Below are 17095 nucleotides of genomic sequence, written 5' to 3' on the forward strand. Positions count from 1 at the left end.
CTCGTCTCTACTAAAAATAAAAAATTGGCTGGGCATGGTGGCAGGTGCCTGTAATCCCAGTTACTTGGGAGGCTGAGGCAGGAGAATTGCTTGAATCCAGGAGGTGGAGGTTGCAGTGAGGCGAGGTCACACCATTGCATTCTAGCCTGGGCAATAGAGCAAAAACTCCGTCTCAAAAAAAAAAAAAAAAAAAGACATGAAAGCATTGTCCAGTAGATAATTTCATTGGTCATCTACAGTCTCTTGGAATATAGACAGCAGACATTAAGATTCCTGTTTTTCAAAGTGTTATCTGAGGCACACAGAAAAACTAAAAGTCAGTAGCAGACAGACAAAGTCAGCAGCGTAACCAGGAGGCCTGGGATGAGATGTCCCTGCTGCTGTCTTTTGCAGACTGGGCTGCCTTTCTACATGGAGGTCAAGGGCACTCAGCTCCTGACTACCTCCATGGGCTTACAATTTGCCTTGGCACCTCCCTGGCTGAGAAAGCTGGGGCATGGGATATTTAGTGATTAACTCTGGCAGCATGAGTAGAAGCACACAGAGGAAAGACTTCAACTCTATTTTGTGTTTTCCACTTCTCAGTTTCTCTCCTCATTTAAAAACAAAACCAAACCCTGTCTTAACTGTAGGAAAAGTTTTCTCCGTGTTGACTTCTTTTGGACAAAACATTCCCTATCCCAGGAACACCTTGTTTTGTATTGTCATGAGTTCAAACAGATGCAAAGAATGAAGATAAGGGCAAAACCTACATACTCCAACCACTGGATCATGTGGCACTCAGTAAATACTACTTAAGGCTAAACCAGACATTTAAAAGAGGAAGCACAAGAACCTTTCAAAGCGCAGACCTTGTCGCTGACCTGGGCTATGCATTTCAAACTTAAAAGCAAGGTCATTTTTATTTTTTTAAATTGTAGGATCAGGTCATGTGTTGTTTTCCCAGAGCCACGCTAATAAGCTGTGCATGTTTAGAGCGATGGAAAGAACTCAAAAGCAATGAGTGAAAATGTAAGCCATCAGTCTCCTTGCCCTCTCCTGAGTATACAAACCCACTTCACTGCTGTCCAGTTTGAAGTAACTTCCAGCAAACCTGGTTGCTGTCTGCCCTCCCAACCCCCAGCACTGCCGAACATTTACACCCGACAGTGAGAATGCTATGAAGAACACTTCTGCTTCCATCTGCCCGCTTTCTTCCCAAATGTTGGAAAGAAAGTACAAAAATAAGATTGCCAAGCAGAGGAATAAAAAGGACATATATTCCTTACGTCCCAATTTAAAACAATATTAAATTGCTCTAGCTGTTCGATTCTAACACGTGTGGGAAGTGAATTCTCTGTGAAAGAAGTGCCCAGCAGCAGTCATGCTCCAGCCTAAGAATGGGAGGGCTGGTCGGGAGTGCTGTGCCTGGAAACTTGTGCTCGTGTTAATAGCACGAGAAGGAAGTAGCTGTCCTTCTCTCTTTCCCTTTTAACTTTCATCTCCACATGGAGAAGGTGATCACTCAAAATATGCAGCCAGACCTGTTTCCAGTACTGTCTGAAATTCCATTAACAAAGAGAAACTGCAGCTTGGGTGTCAGGCAGGCGGATCTGGCCCTCCCGGGATGTGTGTGTGAGCCGGCGAGTCTAAGCTGGACTCCTGTAGACCTGTGGGGTCGCTGCGGTGGAGTAAAGTGGCCGAGCAGCGCACAGCCTTCCCGGCCGGCCCCCCTCGCCCAGGCCCCCCTGGAATTCGGCCAGCGGTGACCGCCCCACGCCACTCGCAGCTCACCTACCAGGTGGCGCCCGCTGCGCTCCCTGCCAGCCCGCGCTGCACCGCACACCAGCTCGCTCCCAGCTCACCCGGACCCAGCCTCAGACGTCCTCGATCCTCACCCCATAAGGAAAAGTGGCAACATTCGTGTAAACTTGGCCGGCCACGCACAAATGCCATAGGCTGAGTTTTCACCAATGAAGTCTCCCTCCGGCTGCAGTGACACCGCCCCCACCACACTCAGCTGTTCCGCATTCCCTGTTTTCTTAATGAAAACAGGAAACCGGTATCTTCTGAAAATGTGTGTTCTTCACTCCCGTTTTGCCAGTTGATTTTTAAATAAAGCTAGCACTTCAAGCATCTCTACAGAGAGGCTCTGTTTTTCCTATACTAGTCACTTCTTCATGAAAGAGTCTGTGTCCTCCTGCTCAGCCCTCGGTCACCTGAGGAGGTGCAGAGGCACAATCAGCCCCACTGTTCTCTGTGGGTTCTCAGGATCCCGGCAGCACTCACTGGTTTCAGAGCCCTGCCTGACTCTTCTCAGCCCTGGGCTTATGACACGTGGCAAGTAGTTATCCTTTATCATTAATTTCAACTGAGCCTTTGCCACTGATGAAAGCTTCTTCTTAAAAAATGAAAGAAAAACAAACCTTTTTCCAGATACAAAAGTAGTACATGCTTGTAAAACATTTAAAAAAAAAGAAAAAAGCCACGTACAGATAATTTAAAGAACGTAAAAAAAAGGGCACTCAGATCTTACCATCAAGTGACAAGCGTTAATATTTTGGTGTAACTCCTACTTTTTCTATGTATTTCTTAACATAGCTACTTTTCCCACTTAAGGATTTTCAGTAGGAAAGATGAAGTGACTCAACATCAGTATTTAAAACACAACAAAACTTATCACAGTTTTTACCAAAACCTAACTGGTCCATCTTTAGTTATTTCTTTAGTTCACCTTGTAGAAATCACAAAAAGCCTGTATCAGGTTGAATTACCCCCAAATGAACTTTGGACTTCTGGGAATCAGGAGAGGTTAGAATTTAACTAAGTTAGGCTTGCTTATTTCCTAATACTGCTCAAACCAGGCTACCCAAAGGACTTGTAATTCAAGTTTCATTCTCCAGCAAGTAAAAAAGTAAGATGTGTTTTCAAGGTGTCATTTTCACAAACAATTGTCCATGGTAAAAATTATTCTACAGGCCGGGCGCGGTGGCTCACGCCTGTAATCCCAGCACTTTGGGAGGCCGAGGCGGGCGGATCACGAGGTCAGAAGATCGAGACCATCCTGGCTAACACGGTGAAACCCTGTCTCTACTAAAAATACAAAAAATTAGCCGGGCGTGGTAGCGGGCGCCTGTAGTCCCAGCTACTCGGGAGGCTGAGGCAGGAGAATGGCGTGAACCCGGGAGGCGGAGCTTGCAGTGAGCCGAGATCGCGCCACTGCACTCCAGCCTGGGCGACAGAGCGAGACTCCGTCTCAAAAAAAAAAAAAAAAAAAAAAAAAAATTATTCTACAATGAAACTACCCGGTGTCATTATTTTTTTAATATCCTGTTTTCTAGTGTATGTTTACATACATCAACATAAATTAGGCACTTATGAGTCTCTGATTTATTTCCCAACTTTAACAAGACCAAAACACTTTTTTGTCTTTTGTACCAGACTATAAGCACCCAGAGAGCAAAAAATTTAATTAAAAAAAATTTTTTTTGGAGAGCACGCTGGCTCACGCCTGTAATCCCAGCACTTTGGGAGACCGAGGAGGGTGGATCACTTGACGGTCAGGAGCTCGAGACCAACCTGGCCAACATGGTGAAACCCCATCTCTACTAAAAATATAAAAAATTACCCAAGCATAGTGGCGGGCACCTGTAATCCCAGCTACTTGGGAGGCTGAGGCAGGAGGATCGCTTGAACCTGGGAGGTGAAGGTTGCAGTGAGCCAAGATCACACACATTGCACTCCAGCCTGGGCAACAAGAGCAAAACTTCATCTCCGCCCCCACCCCCCCAGAAAAATATACATTTTTTTTTTCATTGCTTCCTCTCCCAACCACACACCAATTATCAACATGCTGGGAAGAAAGGAGATGTTTGACAACGTTTACTGAAGGAATAAATAACTGAATATACAGTATAACATAATAAACTTGCTAGAGTGCAGTGGTGCCATCTTGGCTCACTGCAACCTCCACCTCCCTGGTTCAAGGGATTCTCCTGCCTCGTCCTCCCGAGGAGCTGGGATTACAGGCGTGTGCCACCACGCCCAGCTAATTTTTGTATTTTTAGTAGAGATGGGGTTTCACTATGTTGGCCAGGCTGGTCTCAAACTCCTGACCTCAGGTAATCTGCCTGCCTCGGCCTCCCAAAGTGCTGGGATTACAGCTGTGAGCCACTGTGCCTGGCCAACAGTACAAGATAATAAACTTTGAAAAACATCTTGATGCTCTGAAGACAGAAGTTGTTCGTTAAATATTAGCGTTAAGGACATTTCTTCCATGATACTGTTTCAGTTGTTATCTTTAGGTTGTGGAATTATAGATGATTTTTATTCTTTATATTTTATAATTTTTACAACACATGGGTATTGCTCTTTTTTTTTTGAGACAGGGTCCGACTCTGTTGCCCAGGCCGGAGTGCAGTGGTGCGATCATGGCTCACTACAGTCTCTATCTCCTGGGCTCAAGTGATCCTCCCGCCTCAGCTTCCTGAGTAGCTGGGAACTATAGGTATGTAGCACCACGCCTGGCTAATTTTAATTTTTTAAAATTATTTTTAATAGAGATGAGGTCTTGCTATTTTGCTCAGGCTGCTCTTGAACTCCTGGCCTCAAGCAATCCTCCCACCTCAGCCTCTCAACATGCTGGGATTACAGGTATAAGCCACTATACCTGGCCTGGGCATTTGTCTTAAAATATATTACAAGAAGTCACTGTTTGGAAGGCGAATGGAATTGACTGCAATAAACTGAGAAAGTTCACTTGGGAGGTAAATGAATGGGGGTGGCCATGGCAAAGACAGCTTGATGTTCTTTAGTATGCATTATCCCCTCCTTCCACACTAATAGGGGCAAATAAAAGTCTGTAAGCAGAAGTGTCATGTAGTATACCCCAGGAACCTCCATTAAAAAACAGAAATAATCCTTTCACCTATGTTCTTCTTTGTGCCTTCCTCCATCCTGCTGCCTGGAATGCAGATGTGATGACTAGAACACTAGTGTAACTTTGAAACATGAGTTCATATCTAGGGGTGGAGGAACGATGTACTAGAAGGAACTTGGGCCTCAAAGGACTTTGTGGATCAGAGCTACTATAACATTTCTGAAAAGCCTACCTCTATACTTTTAAGTGAAAAAGATACAAAGGTCTATTTTGTTTTAGCTATCGTTTGTTTTGGGTCTTGTTTACTTGGAGTTACACTGAATTCTAACAGGTACTACAGTTCTTCCCCCTTCCCCTCTCAAAAATTAAGACTAGATCTTAAAAAGGAGAAAGATGCTAAATTATTAACTGGAAAAGCGTTACAATAAAACTTAAATTATTAATTCAGGATCAAGAGGAAGTATAAAAACAACAGTTTTGGCCGGGCACAGTGGCTCACGCCTGTAATCCCAGCACTTTGGGAGGCCGAGGTGGGCAGATTGCCTGAGGTCAGGAGTTCAAGACCAGTCTGTCCAACATGGTGAAACCAGGTCTCTACTAAAAATGCAAAAAATTTAGCTGGGCATGGTGGTGTGCACCTGTAATCCCAGCTATTCAGGAGGCTGAGGCAGGGGAATTGCTTGAACCAGAGAGGTGGAGGTTGTAGTGTGTCAAGATCACGCCACTGCATTCCAGACTGGGTGACAGAGCAAGACTCCGTCTCAAAAAAAAAAAAGCAGTTTTAAAAAAAAAAATCTACCTGGGTTATAAAGAGACTCTTAACTAAGCCTTTTTGGACTAACAGAACTATGCCTGCTTTTGCACAGTCAAAATTGCACTGGCTATATCTGCAACTGAAATCCTGAGAGTAATAGCTTCCAACTAAATATTCTGGAATTGGAGGGCTGTCCCTGGTGTTTACAAGAATTTTTTGAATGTCTGGAAATCCAGTGGTGGAGACTGCTCCTGGCACCACCTCTACCTTCATTATATAAACATTTATTGAAAGCTTAATTGGCTACAGGAAATGGTCCTATTCAGTGGAAGGAGTAAGAGGAAAAATTTATAAGAAATAAAATGAGATATAGTCTAGCTGAGAGATGACTACCAAACACCCTTAACATAACACTGATTGAGATCAGTGACAAAGGCATAGATCAACAATGCAGGCCATGAGTGGAGGCTCATGCCTGTAATCCTAGCACTTTGGGAGGCCAGGGTGGGCAGTTCACTTGAGATCAGGAGTTCGAGACCAGCCTGGCTAACATGGTGAAACCCTGTCTCTACTAAAAATACAAAAATTAGCTGGGTGTGGTGGCACATGCCTGTAAACCCAGCTACTTGGGAGGCTGAGGCAGGAGAATCGCTTGAACCTGGGAGGCGGAGGCTACAGTGAACCGAGATTGCACCACCGCATTCCAGCCTGGGCAACAGAGAGAGACTCCGTCTGAAGAAACCCCAAACAACAACAACTCCGCCCCCACTCCAAAAACCAAAACACAATGCAGTATGAAATTATGTAAACTAGTGATCAAAACAGAACCGAGTTAGCCAGAGATGAGTTCTGAAGACAAGGTAAATGACAAGAGTAAAAAGGTGAAGAGCCAGGGCAGAACCTGTTGGTGCTGCTGAAGGAATGCCAAGGTTAGACAAGGGGAAGAAGATGAGTACAGGAGAGGCCACCAATCTCACATCCTGGAGCAGGGCAAGTTTTTCCACTGAAACTAGGGGCTAAAAAGCATCAACAAAGATCGTCTTGACAATTGTGTGTGCGTGAGACTGACGTAGGGAAAGAGGCTAAATTCAATAGGACCAGTTCAAATGTTATAATACCCAGTGGGAAGTGCAGACCAAATAAAACATTTATTCACACATTCGACTTACATTATAATTGATATTGATAATAAAGGCACATGAATTAATATCTACTTTCTGTCTCTGTCTCTCTTTCTCTATCTCTCTAGTTTTCTGTGGATCTTCACTTACTATTTACCATGCACTGTTCTAGGAGCTGGGGACACCAAACAAAATGGACAAAGTCTCTGCTCTCACAAGGCTCACAGTCTAGTGGGGATGGGGTGCATAGAAAAGTCATTAAAGGCAGAAGTGAAGCAAACAGCTACATGACAGCTGGCATTGCCAGAATGTATACCAGTGTCTCAAGGTAAGTGGATGGCCTGCTAACTAACACTGGGCTCCATGTTGTCTCAGGTTGGCATCATCTCTGAGCCAACTCACTCCTAGACACCAAGGGGCACAGAGTCCATTTCCTCCCTCTCGCTCCCAACTAAGTTTGCACAGTCTGCAATTTGGGGTAACCAAACACCAATGCAACGGCATCAATTAGAGAAAACTCTCCAAGTTCAGACCAAATTCCTACGTGTTCAGAGAAAAGGTGAAATCAACAAACTGATGGCAAGTCTGCTCCTTATTTATATATTTATCTCCTATAAAACTTAGTGCTCTGTGAGAGGGGCCCAATTTACTGCCTCAAGAACAGTGCGAAATTTGCTTGCAATTCTTCTGCATTAACAAAGTGAAATGGAGTTATGGATATTTCAAAAATCATTTCATCTAGATTCATAAAGTACTATATGATTTTAACTTTTAATGAAACTAAACTTGCTGTCCAAATAATACATAGTTTTGAAAGACATAAAAATTAACATACTCACCAGGAAGAAGATTAGATCGCAGGAAACTAGTTGAGTACTAACCTGCTTGCAGTGATTCTCAACTGGAGGTAATTTTTCTTTTAAACCAACCAAACGAGGCGTGGAGTTGATTTTGCCCCCGCAAAGGGACATTTGGCAATGCCTGAAGATATTTATCGTTGTCACTGCTTGGGGTGCTACCCGAATCTAGTGTGTAGAGGCCAGAGCTGCTGCACACATTTTGCCATGCACAAGACAGGCCCTCCTTCCCCCAACAAAGAATTATCTAGCTCATAACGTCAGTAGCGCTGAGGCTGAGAAAGCCTGTGCTGGGGACAGCGAGAAGAATAAAAATTCACAGATAGCAACTGAAATTTTGGCCATATAATCTGTATTCTTCCATTGGGCATGGAGGCTCATGCCTGTAATCCCAGCACTTTGGGAGGCCAAGGCGGGTGGATCACCTGAGGTGGGGAGTTCGAGACCAGGCTGACCAACATGGAGAAACCCCACCTCTACTAAAAATACAAAATTAGCCCAGCATGGTGGTGCATGCCTGTAATCTCAGGTACTTGCGAGGCTGAGGCAGGAAAATTGCTTGAACCTGTAAGGCAGAGGTTGTGGTGAGCCAAGATGATGACATTGCACTCCAGCCTGGGCAAGAGTGAAACTCCATTTCGGAAAAAAAAAAAAAAAAATCTGTAGTCTTCAAGTCTTTCATTTCCTTTTGGGGCCAATAACACTATGCTCAAGTGCTCAAGTGATAAAAAACGCCACTTTTGAGTAAAGAAAAGCATTCAATACTTTCTACATACTCTACCACAATGAGCCATTCTTTAATATGAGCAAAAAGCACTGGGGTGAAATAATGTGTCCTGTGGACTTTAAAATGGAGGAGACTTTGATATTATTACTTTATCTATTAATTAGGACACACTGACTTCTTTGTTCTGATTTCACTGCTGCACACTCTAGGCCCAGTTACTGACTGACGGTGCTGTGAAAAATAATTACGCCCCTGTGCCACAACTTTCACACACTATTTATGTGTTTTTCTTCGCCAGATACCACACCTGACTGTTGAAACTGAAGAACTTTGCTAATTCCCATTAATGTTATTGTCCCCTCTCACATGAAGCATGAAGATTTTGCTTGAAGAGCTGAGTCAGTCCTAGAGAAGTACATAATTATCACAGATTTCCACATTTAAAAGCCCCAGAGTGTAAGCATCCTGCTGTTCAAAGCAGTCAAAAAGATCCCACGTCAGCAGGAAAGCAAACCAGTAGGATGAACTCAGGAAGAGAGGCAAGTTCTCATGAAGCTAATTACTCAGAGTATGAGAGTAATTAAGTTAGCACATCAACTTTTCCAGGAGTGGAAAGTGTTCTAAGAAGACAGCGAAGTACAACAGCGTCCTTCTGAACGGGTTTAGCAGGTGGCATCTCCTGATGACACTGTTAGCATTAAGCTCTTTGAGACCCAGCAGCTTCGCTACCTGTATCAAATTTGTGTGAGGAACACCATTTGTTAGAGAACACACAATAAAAAGGGTAGCAGTATGAGTGTTCCTCCTTCTGGTTTAAAGGAAATGTATAACAGACGAGATTTTCTTTTGCTCTTGCATTTACCAAAGAGTTGTTTTTAAGCCTGCTCTTTTCCCTCCCAGATAAAACCCATTCATTCAGTCATTCAAATGATGGGCACCTGCCAAGTGCTAGGCTTTTTCTAAGAAGCCTGAAATCCTTCTCCTCACAGAGTTTATACTGCCTACTGCAATTCACCAATACCTCTTCAGGTTACAGGTAGGTAGGTAGGTAAGTATGTATTCATTCATTCTTTTAGAGACAGGGTCTTGCTCTGTCACTCAGGCTGGAGTGTAGCGGCACGATCACAGCTCACTGCAGCCTTGAACTCCCCAGCTCAAGAGATCCTCCTGCCTCAGCCTCTCTAGTAGCTAGGACTACAGATGTGTGTGACCAAACCCGGCTAATTTTTAAATTTTTTATAGAGATGGGGTCCCACTATGTTGCCCAGCCTAGTACAGCTGTTTTAAAAAGCTACCTAAACACTTCATGCAAATAAAATTGTAACATTAAAGAAAGCAAAAGTATATGCCAGAAGTTCCTAAGAAATATCAGGTCAGTTGACACATATGTAGCATAACTGCAATTTTACAGGCTTGGTTTGTTTATATGATTAAGTTAGAACGTGGTCTTGCTTCCTGTACTCCTAACTCTTCCTAACTCCTTTTGGCTTCTCCCCACAAATCTTTGGATTTCCTCTCACAGATAATCTGATCTGGACTTTTTTAACAGACATTAACCTGCACACTACTCCTACATCTTCCACTGTCTCCCATCACTACCCTTCTCCATACCAGCTCCATCTTCCACATCTACCTGTTCCCACACTCTGTAAAGAGAATGCTGATGTAAGGAAGATGCAGTTGTTACACTGAAAGATGGATGTATTCTCTCATTCAGCAAATATTTATTAAGTGCCTGCAATAGGCCAAACACTGCTAGGTGCTAAGCAAAACAGACACAGAGCCTGTCTGGGTAGAACTTATGAAGTATAGGAGGAGACAGACAAGTGATCACATCAATAACAACTGTATTAAGTGTTGTGAAAGTAAAATGCAGGCGTTATGTTGGAACAGAGCAGGGACCCTGCCTAGGCTACGGGTAGGGAGGGTTCTTCAAGGGAGCGGTAGCTAAGGAGTCCACCGGGCAGTGTGGTGGGGATGTGTGGAGGGATGGCAGAAATTCTAGGCAGAGGAAAGAGCATATGCAAAACCTGCCACTTTTAAGAACTGGGAAGGGGACTTTGCAAAGACTGCAGTGAGGCAGAAAGGGGACAGACAGAGCCCTAATTCCACAGGACCCTGGGGATCAAGTTTTTGCATCATAGATGCATTGGTAAGCTATTGAAGGGTTTTAAACAAGGGAGTGAAATGATCAGATTTGCATTTTAATAAGATTGCTCTGGCTAGATGCTGGAGATTAAAATGCATTCTCCATTAGGGTTTCCATGGATTATTCAAGTCCCCATGAATTTCTGTCTAGGTATAACAGATTCCTTTGCACCATATGAATTTTATCTACCCAATTAGATAGTAAGTGGTAATAGTAAGGTAAGTTCTGGTGGTATTCAACAACTAGAACTTTGACACTGTCTGCATTTGGGCTAGCCAGCCTGTAGCCTTAACTCTGTCTGCCCCTAATACTTAGGAGGAAACTGAGAAGGCCTGACAAATTCCAGCTACTCTGGGCTGAGCTGGAGACCGGGATCAGGTCTCTGGGTTTGTCTTCTAGGGCTCTGTTACGTCATTCTGCTATTAAAAAAGAAAATTTTTTCTTTAAACCAATGGATGACTCACCACAGAGAAAAGTGATGGGATTCCTTTTCTGAAGGTCATTAAAGTATGAGAAATCTAACCTGGGAAGGACGGATATGGCATGAGTGAGGGCAGGAAGAAACAGGAGACAACATTTTAGGGAATCCAGGTTCTGATTTAGCATGTTGAGATGCAGAACACAGACTTGCCCTGTGTTTGAAACTCTAGGATGGGAAGAGCAAGGACTGAAAACGCCTGTGAGGCTAAGACAACACCAACCCTGGCAGCCAGCAAGCGTCTCTGGAGGCAGGAGAGAAAGGCGGGCAGCACGCTGTTTCCAGCTTTGTGTACCTCTCCACCCGCATCTGACCAGGGCCTGAATTGGACAACAGGGAAAGCTAAAGGTAGAAGATAGGCCTGGGGAACTTAATAGACTCTGAAAACGCAAAACTTCCACCCACCAGATGGTCTCTGACAAGCTGAATTTCAGGTTGGCTTGCCTCTAGGGTCCCGAGTGTTACTGTTGGCCTGCCTACCACAGATCTTGTTGCAGGTGACCCATACTGTCTGAGATAAATACATATCTAGAACTCAGGTAACACCCTCCGCCTACCAGTTATTAGTCTCAATCGTCAGCACACATCAGATTGGCTATTTAATGCCAGTGTCAAGGGTCTATTTGATTCAAACTCTTTTGAACCCCCACTAGCCAAATCTAGGATAATTTGAGCATTAAAATAATATAATTAATGACAGTAACAAGTTACAATCCAGAGAACAGGTATCTCCTTGTGAGTCCATCATGCTATAATAAATATGTAGGAATACCAACTAATATATACAAGGAATTATGTCAACAGAAAATCACCATGGACCAACTATTAGAACAGTGGCGGATTCAGGTAGGAATCACTAGCTAAGGCTACTGGGTAGAGATTTCCTACTAAAGACTAAGATACTGATGTGGTCTCAGAATATCTCACCAGAAAATATTCCTGGCAACGTCTACAACTTCTCAATTACTATCCTTGCAAAGTGATGTGCCAGGACCTCCATTTTAAAGAATAAAGCCTAAAAGCTCTTTTCTGTGGCATGAAATGTCAATCATAAAAAAAAAATGGTGACTCTATGATGAGAAAGCTGACAAATAACCACCTCGACCAGGTGATCAAAGTTGACATCATGTATCTGCATGGGGAAGAGCAGAGCATCACTTTTGCACTGTCCTGCCAAGAAGGCATGGCCTGGACCCTGCCTGAAACACATTCTACAGAATGTCAGGCCTCTCTTTTTAAAACCATCATGGCCATGAAAAAAAGGTAAAAATGAGAACTTTTCAGATGGTAGGAGGCCAAAAAGACATGACAACTGCATTGCTACACACAGACACACACACACACACACACACAGATGGAACAAATATGGTAAAATGTTAACCACTGGGAAAGCTGAGTCTGGGTGAGGAAGACATGAGAGCTCTTTTTATGTACGATTAAAATTATTTAAAAATAAATTTTATTTCTGTCTTTCCTTTCTTCATCTGTGCATCAATGTCCTTAGGGTGCACGAGTGCAGTCTGCCTGCCACTAGGGAGCACAGCCCAGACTCTGTGGTTACTCATACTGCAAATATGCAGCCTGTTTTCAGGGGCAGATGGCTTTGCTTTCCTGTATTACATATTATTTGAGAAATTTTACATGTGTTTCAGGTATTCCTGGAAACGTCTACAACTTCTCAATCACTATCCTTGCAAAGTGATGTGCCAGGAGCTCCACTTTAAAGAAGAAAGCCTAAAAGCTCTTTTCTGTGGCACGAAATGTCAACAATTTAGCCCCAATCCAGCACCTCCCAGGTTCCTCCCCACCCCAAACCTCAACATACTGAGAAATTTTCAAGCTTATCTATCTTTGCTCATTCTATCCCCTCTACCCAGCACACCCCTTCCCCACACTCTCCCATCTGTCAAAATCAGCTGCATTGTCCTAAAGGGCCCACATACCTCATTTTTGTAAAGCCCTACTTACCCTCAACTGCTCTGTCCTGGGAAGAACTGGTCCCCTCCTTCCCTCTTTTTTCCTAAGTCACTTTGCCTGTATATGCGGAACTGTGTTACAGTTAGCAAGCACATGCCTGTGTTTCTCTACCAGACTCTAAGTGTCTACGGGAGGCAGAAGTCAAGCAGTTGTTTTTTTTTTTTTTTTTTTTTTTTTGAGATGGAGTCTCGCTCTGTCGCCCAGGCTGGAGTGCAGTGGCGCGATCTCGGCTCACCGCAAGCTCCGCCTCCCGGGTTCACGCCATTCTCCTGCCTCAGCCTCCCGAGTAGCTGGGACTACAGGCGCCCACCACCACGCCTGGCTAATGTTTTGTATTTTTAGTAGAGACGGCGTTTCACCGTGTTAGCCAGGATGGTCTCGATCTCCTGGCCTCGTGAGCTGGGCTTCCCAAAGTGCTGGGATTACAGGCGCGAGCCACCGCGCCCGGCCCTCAAGCAGTATTTATGTTTGTATTCCTCAGTACTTGGCGCTTGGTACATGGCCCTCTTAGTATCTGCTGAAGTGTAAAGCCCCACATCTAGGCATCTACTGATGAATAAGTGTAACAGAGGAAGAGATGTAGTGATTTGAAGCAGGCACTCTGGGGCCAGACTGCTTGGGTTTGAATCCTGGCTCTGCTGCTTTGCAGCTGTCGGCAAATTAGACTATATTCCAATTGTTTGAGAAAATAATAGTACCTGCATCAGTGTGTTGTCACTTAGAACAATGTGTGGGTTCTATTGTCACTACTAGTGGTACTGGATCACCCTCTGTTGTCTGGAGAAGAACACAACCCTGGCCCCCCAGAGAGGATCCAGAACCCTTCCTCCTCCATACCCTGCCCCCACCCCCATGAAGTCAGGGTTTAAGGTATTTGTGATACTTGTTCAAGACCAAGTAAGTCTGCTAAAATCTTGAGTTCTACATTGGTTTCTTCTTCTTAAGAGTGTATGAAGGAGATGCCAGCAGGGAGCTGTAGGGGATGTGTGTGTGCGCACACGCTGCTTGGGCAGAGTGGTATGTACTAGTTAGATAAGGGGGAGTCCCAGTCCAGCACAGGAAGGAAATAAAAGCAAAAGCAGACAAACACCCCCCAACTTTTAAAGCATATTATGGCCAGGTTAAAATATCTCCATCTCACAACATGAGGACAAAGGTGAGTGCTGATTATTCTGCACACTCATTCTGCAGCTCTCCCAAAGTCCTCAGGGCACAGTGCTCTCTAACACACTGTGCAAAGACGGTGCTTTAAACCACCTCCATGGCAGTCGTCCTGAATGGCCTGCCTAGGCTGGGGGAAGGTATACTTTTGTTTTCATAAAACAAGAACAGGAACTATGATCACTTCCTAGTTCATGGATGAGCAATGGGCAAGAGAGCCCTGGAATCGTACAATGCAGTGATGTGATTCATCCCCTTAAAATGAGGGGGGTCAGTGGAACTCTGATTTCCAAAGTTGCTTCCAGGCTATGAGTAACTGTCGACTATACTTGATACAAAATTTCTTAACATGGCATGAAGAAAAATGAATCACAGCAGGTGTCAGACCAGATGAGCTCAGGCAGACAGAGCCTGCCGTCTTCCCCTCTGCACGTCCCACTCAGCAGCACCTTTCCAGCTGCATCCTAACTGGCATGACCTAACAATCCCCAGTGCAGTGTCCCTCCTGGGTATTGCCAATTCTACTCTGGGCATGAGTTAAGAGGCCAGAAGCCAGGCTGCACGTAAGAGTGAGGGGAAGACAGCGGAAAGGGTTACTATTCCCAGTAGTGGAACGGCCTGTCTTAATAAAGGGCACATTGTGCTAGGGAGGCATGTGATGGTAACAGGGGCCTTGCGGTTTATACAGTGGCCCTCTTCTCCAGTGTTCAGTGCCAACCACAAGATGCAGCAACTCTTTACCCCAAATCTGTCTCAAAACAGCCAAAATGCCATGGGCTCCTAAGTGCAACCCCAACTATGCTGCTCTCTAATGTCCACTGTCTCATTTTAAAAATTATTGCTGAAATACAGCCCAAATCAATCACGCATGCACAGAAGAGAATGAGCTTGGACTGTTATTTTCCAAACTTTCTTCAAAAGTAACATGCTGTTCTAAGCGTAAAAAGGAAATGTGCCAGTTCAGAGAGTAATTCTGTGAAAAGCAGAAAAGGAACACTGGCTAACTTAGGGATAAAACAGGCTTTTCTAACAAAACATTACAGTTTTTTGGCCAGGGGGAGGTGGGGTGGTAGTGGAAAACTAGTATTTGTATGAATCCCTGTCCTTATTTTGTTTTATAGTGTGTTTATACAAGAAGCCAGCTTTAATGAATATTGAGCAACTCCCTATTGGAAAAACAGAGCTGAAAACAAATACCCAAAGATGGATTTAGCAACAAAAAAGGAAATTATTGAATTGAACTAAACCTTAAACTCAAAAACTCAAATCTTAGCATATATATATGTACAACCATTCACTCCTGCAACAATGACATCTTTATGTTAAAGCCATAGGTAAAGCTGAAATTTTCACTGGACCAAAAATCAAGTACTGGGTTATTCTTTCTAGCTTGAAGTAAAAGCAAATCTTTTTCACAACACACACAGCTCAAGTTTATATTTCACCAACCCCCACGCAAACATCATGCTCTCCTCCTCTCTTTCTTTTGTGGGCATTCTTACTTACCCACCCAGAAACAAAATAACTGTGATTTTCAGCGAGCAGGAAGCCAGGTCTCAGGCAAACTTCCCTCAGCATTAAAGGGACTCCACACATTAGCAGGCAAAGAGCCCAGGAGCTGTTGCAGAGAATTTATTTATACCCATTTGGAATTTCCTGACGAACTAACAGCCTGCTGGCCACGGGGTTTAATTCCAGGACTCCTGGCGTCAGTGAGACAGCAAAAATTACCAACAAACCAAACTGCTAGCAATATCTTAAAAAAGAGGCAAAGCCCTCTCTCATCTTCCTTCTGATTTTTCAAACTATCCTCATACTCTTCAGGCATATGAAATGCTGACTTAGAAATGCAGCTGTAAGCCTGTTAATTCTAGGAAGAAATCAGAAAGGCAGCAAATGTTTCCTCATTGTTTGTGCTGACTTACTCCCTCTTTCCCCGACCCTCCACTGCAGAGAAAGGCTCTCTGTTACAATTTGAGCTACAGCACAGCAGCTGGCTTGTGAAGGAAATGATTGAGTTTTATGCTGAACCGAGGCTGGAGTGGAGGCAAGTGGTTCCTTTTTGGTTTCTTCTTATTTAATGCAACATATAATTAGAAGGCTAAAAACAATCACCATTTGTAAACCATAGGCCCAAGCCTCCTTCCCTTGCTCTGTATCCTCATACTCTTAAACATTTTATTCATAACATCTTCGAGCAACCTTTGTTTTTGTTTCAAAAAGTTAGTAAGAATGGTATGTTCCCCTAATGATTTAAATTCATTACCTCAAAAAAAAAAAAAGTTCTTTTTTGAGATAGTGTATCACTCTGTCACTTAGGCTGGAGTACAGCGGTGCAATCACAGCTCACTGTAGCCTCAACCTCCTGGGCTCATGTGATCCTCCCACCTCAGCCTCCAGAGTAGCACGACACCCATGCTCAGCTAATTTCTGTATTTTTCTTGTAGCGATGGGGTCTTACTATGTTGCCCAGGTTGGGCTCGAATGCCTGAGTTCAAGAAGTCCTCCAGCTTTGGCTTCCCAAAGTGCTGGGATTACAGGCATGAACCACCACAGATGGCCCAGAATTTTTTTTTTTTCAAAAGCAGAAGAAAACATTTCTGTCAAAAGTAAATGATAACATAAACCTCAAGAGAATTTTTAGTATTATGGGTATGTTCTAAAACTGGCTTGTGGATATACAACTGTCCACATATACTAAAACTTATCAAACCATACACTTCAAACAGGTGAATTCTATGGTATGTAAAACAGCTCAATAAAGTTTAAAGTAAAAAAAAAAAAAAAGGAAGAAAAAATCTAACCCAAATCTCTTACTAATGGAGGCCTTGTTGGGTAAAGTAATATGAAATTATTTGGATCTGCTGTTTCAAAATACCCGGCACTTGAAGCTTTGTTTTTAGTTTGTTATTTTTTAATCTGTTGGTTTATTTGGTATAAACCAAGCCCAAATAAGTGCCATGGTCTTATAGAGTTTAATCTTTGTGTCTTCACACAGGAAAGTATGTGTCTC

The 17095-nt window shown here is 43.6% G+C and overlaps 1 protein-coding gene across 21 annotated transcripts in view; it reads right to left on the reverse strand.

Annotated features, from left to right (window-relative positions):
* The window catches only part of KANK1 (KN motif and ankyrin repeat domains 1), a 68721-nt gene that overhangs the window by 36280 nt on the left and 15346 nt on the right, over nucleotides 1-17095 (reverse strand). For 2 of the 21 annotated variants that reach the window (XM_063787119.1, XM_054657752.2), the window contains exon 1: nucleotides 15589-15913. The gene's annotated coding sequence lies outside the window, so the exon portion shown is untranslated. 21 annotated transcript variants of the gene reach the window in all.

The sequence above is a fragment of the Pan troglodytes genome, chromosome 11 (assembly GCF_028858775.2).
Source record: "Pan troglodytes isolate AG18354 chromosome 11, NHGRI_mPanTro3-v2.0_pri, whole genome shotgun sequence".
Taxonomy (NCBI): domain Eukaryota; kingdom Metazoa; phylum Chordata; class Mammalia; order Primates; family Hominidae; genus Pan; species Pan troglodytes.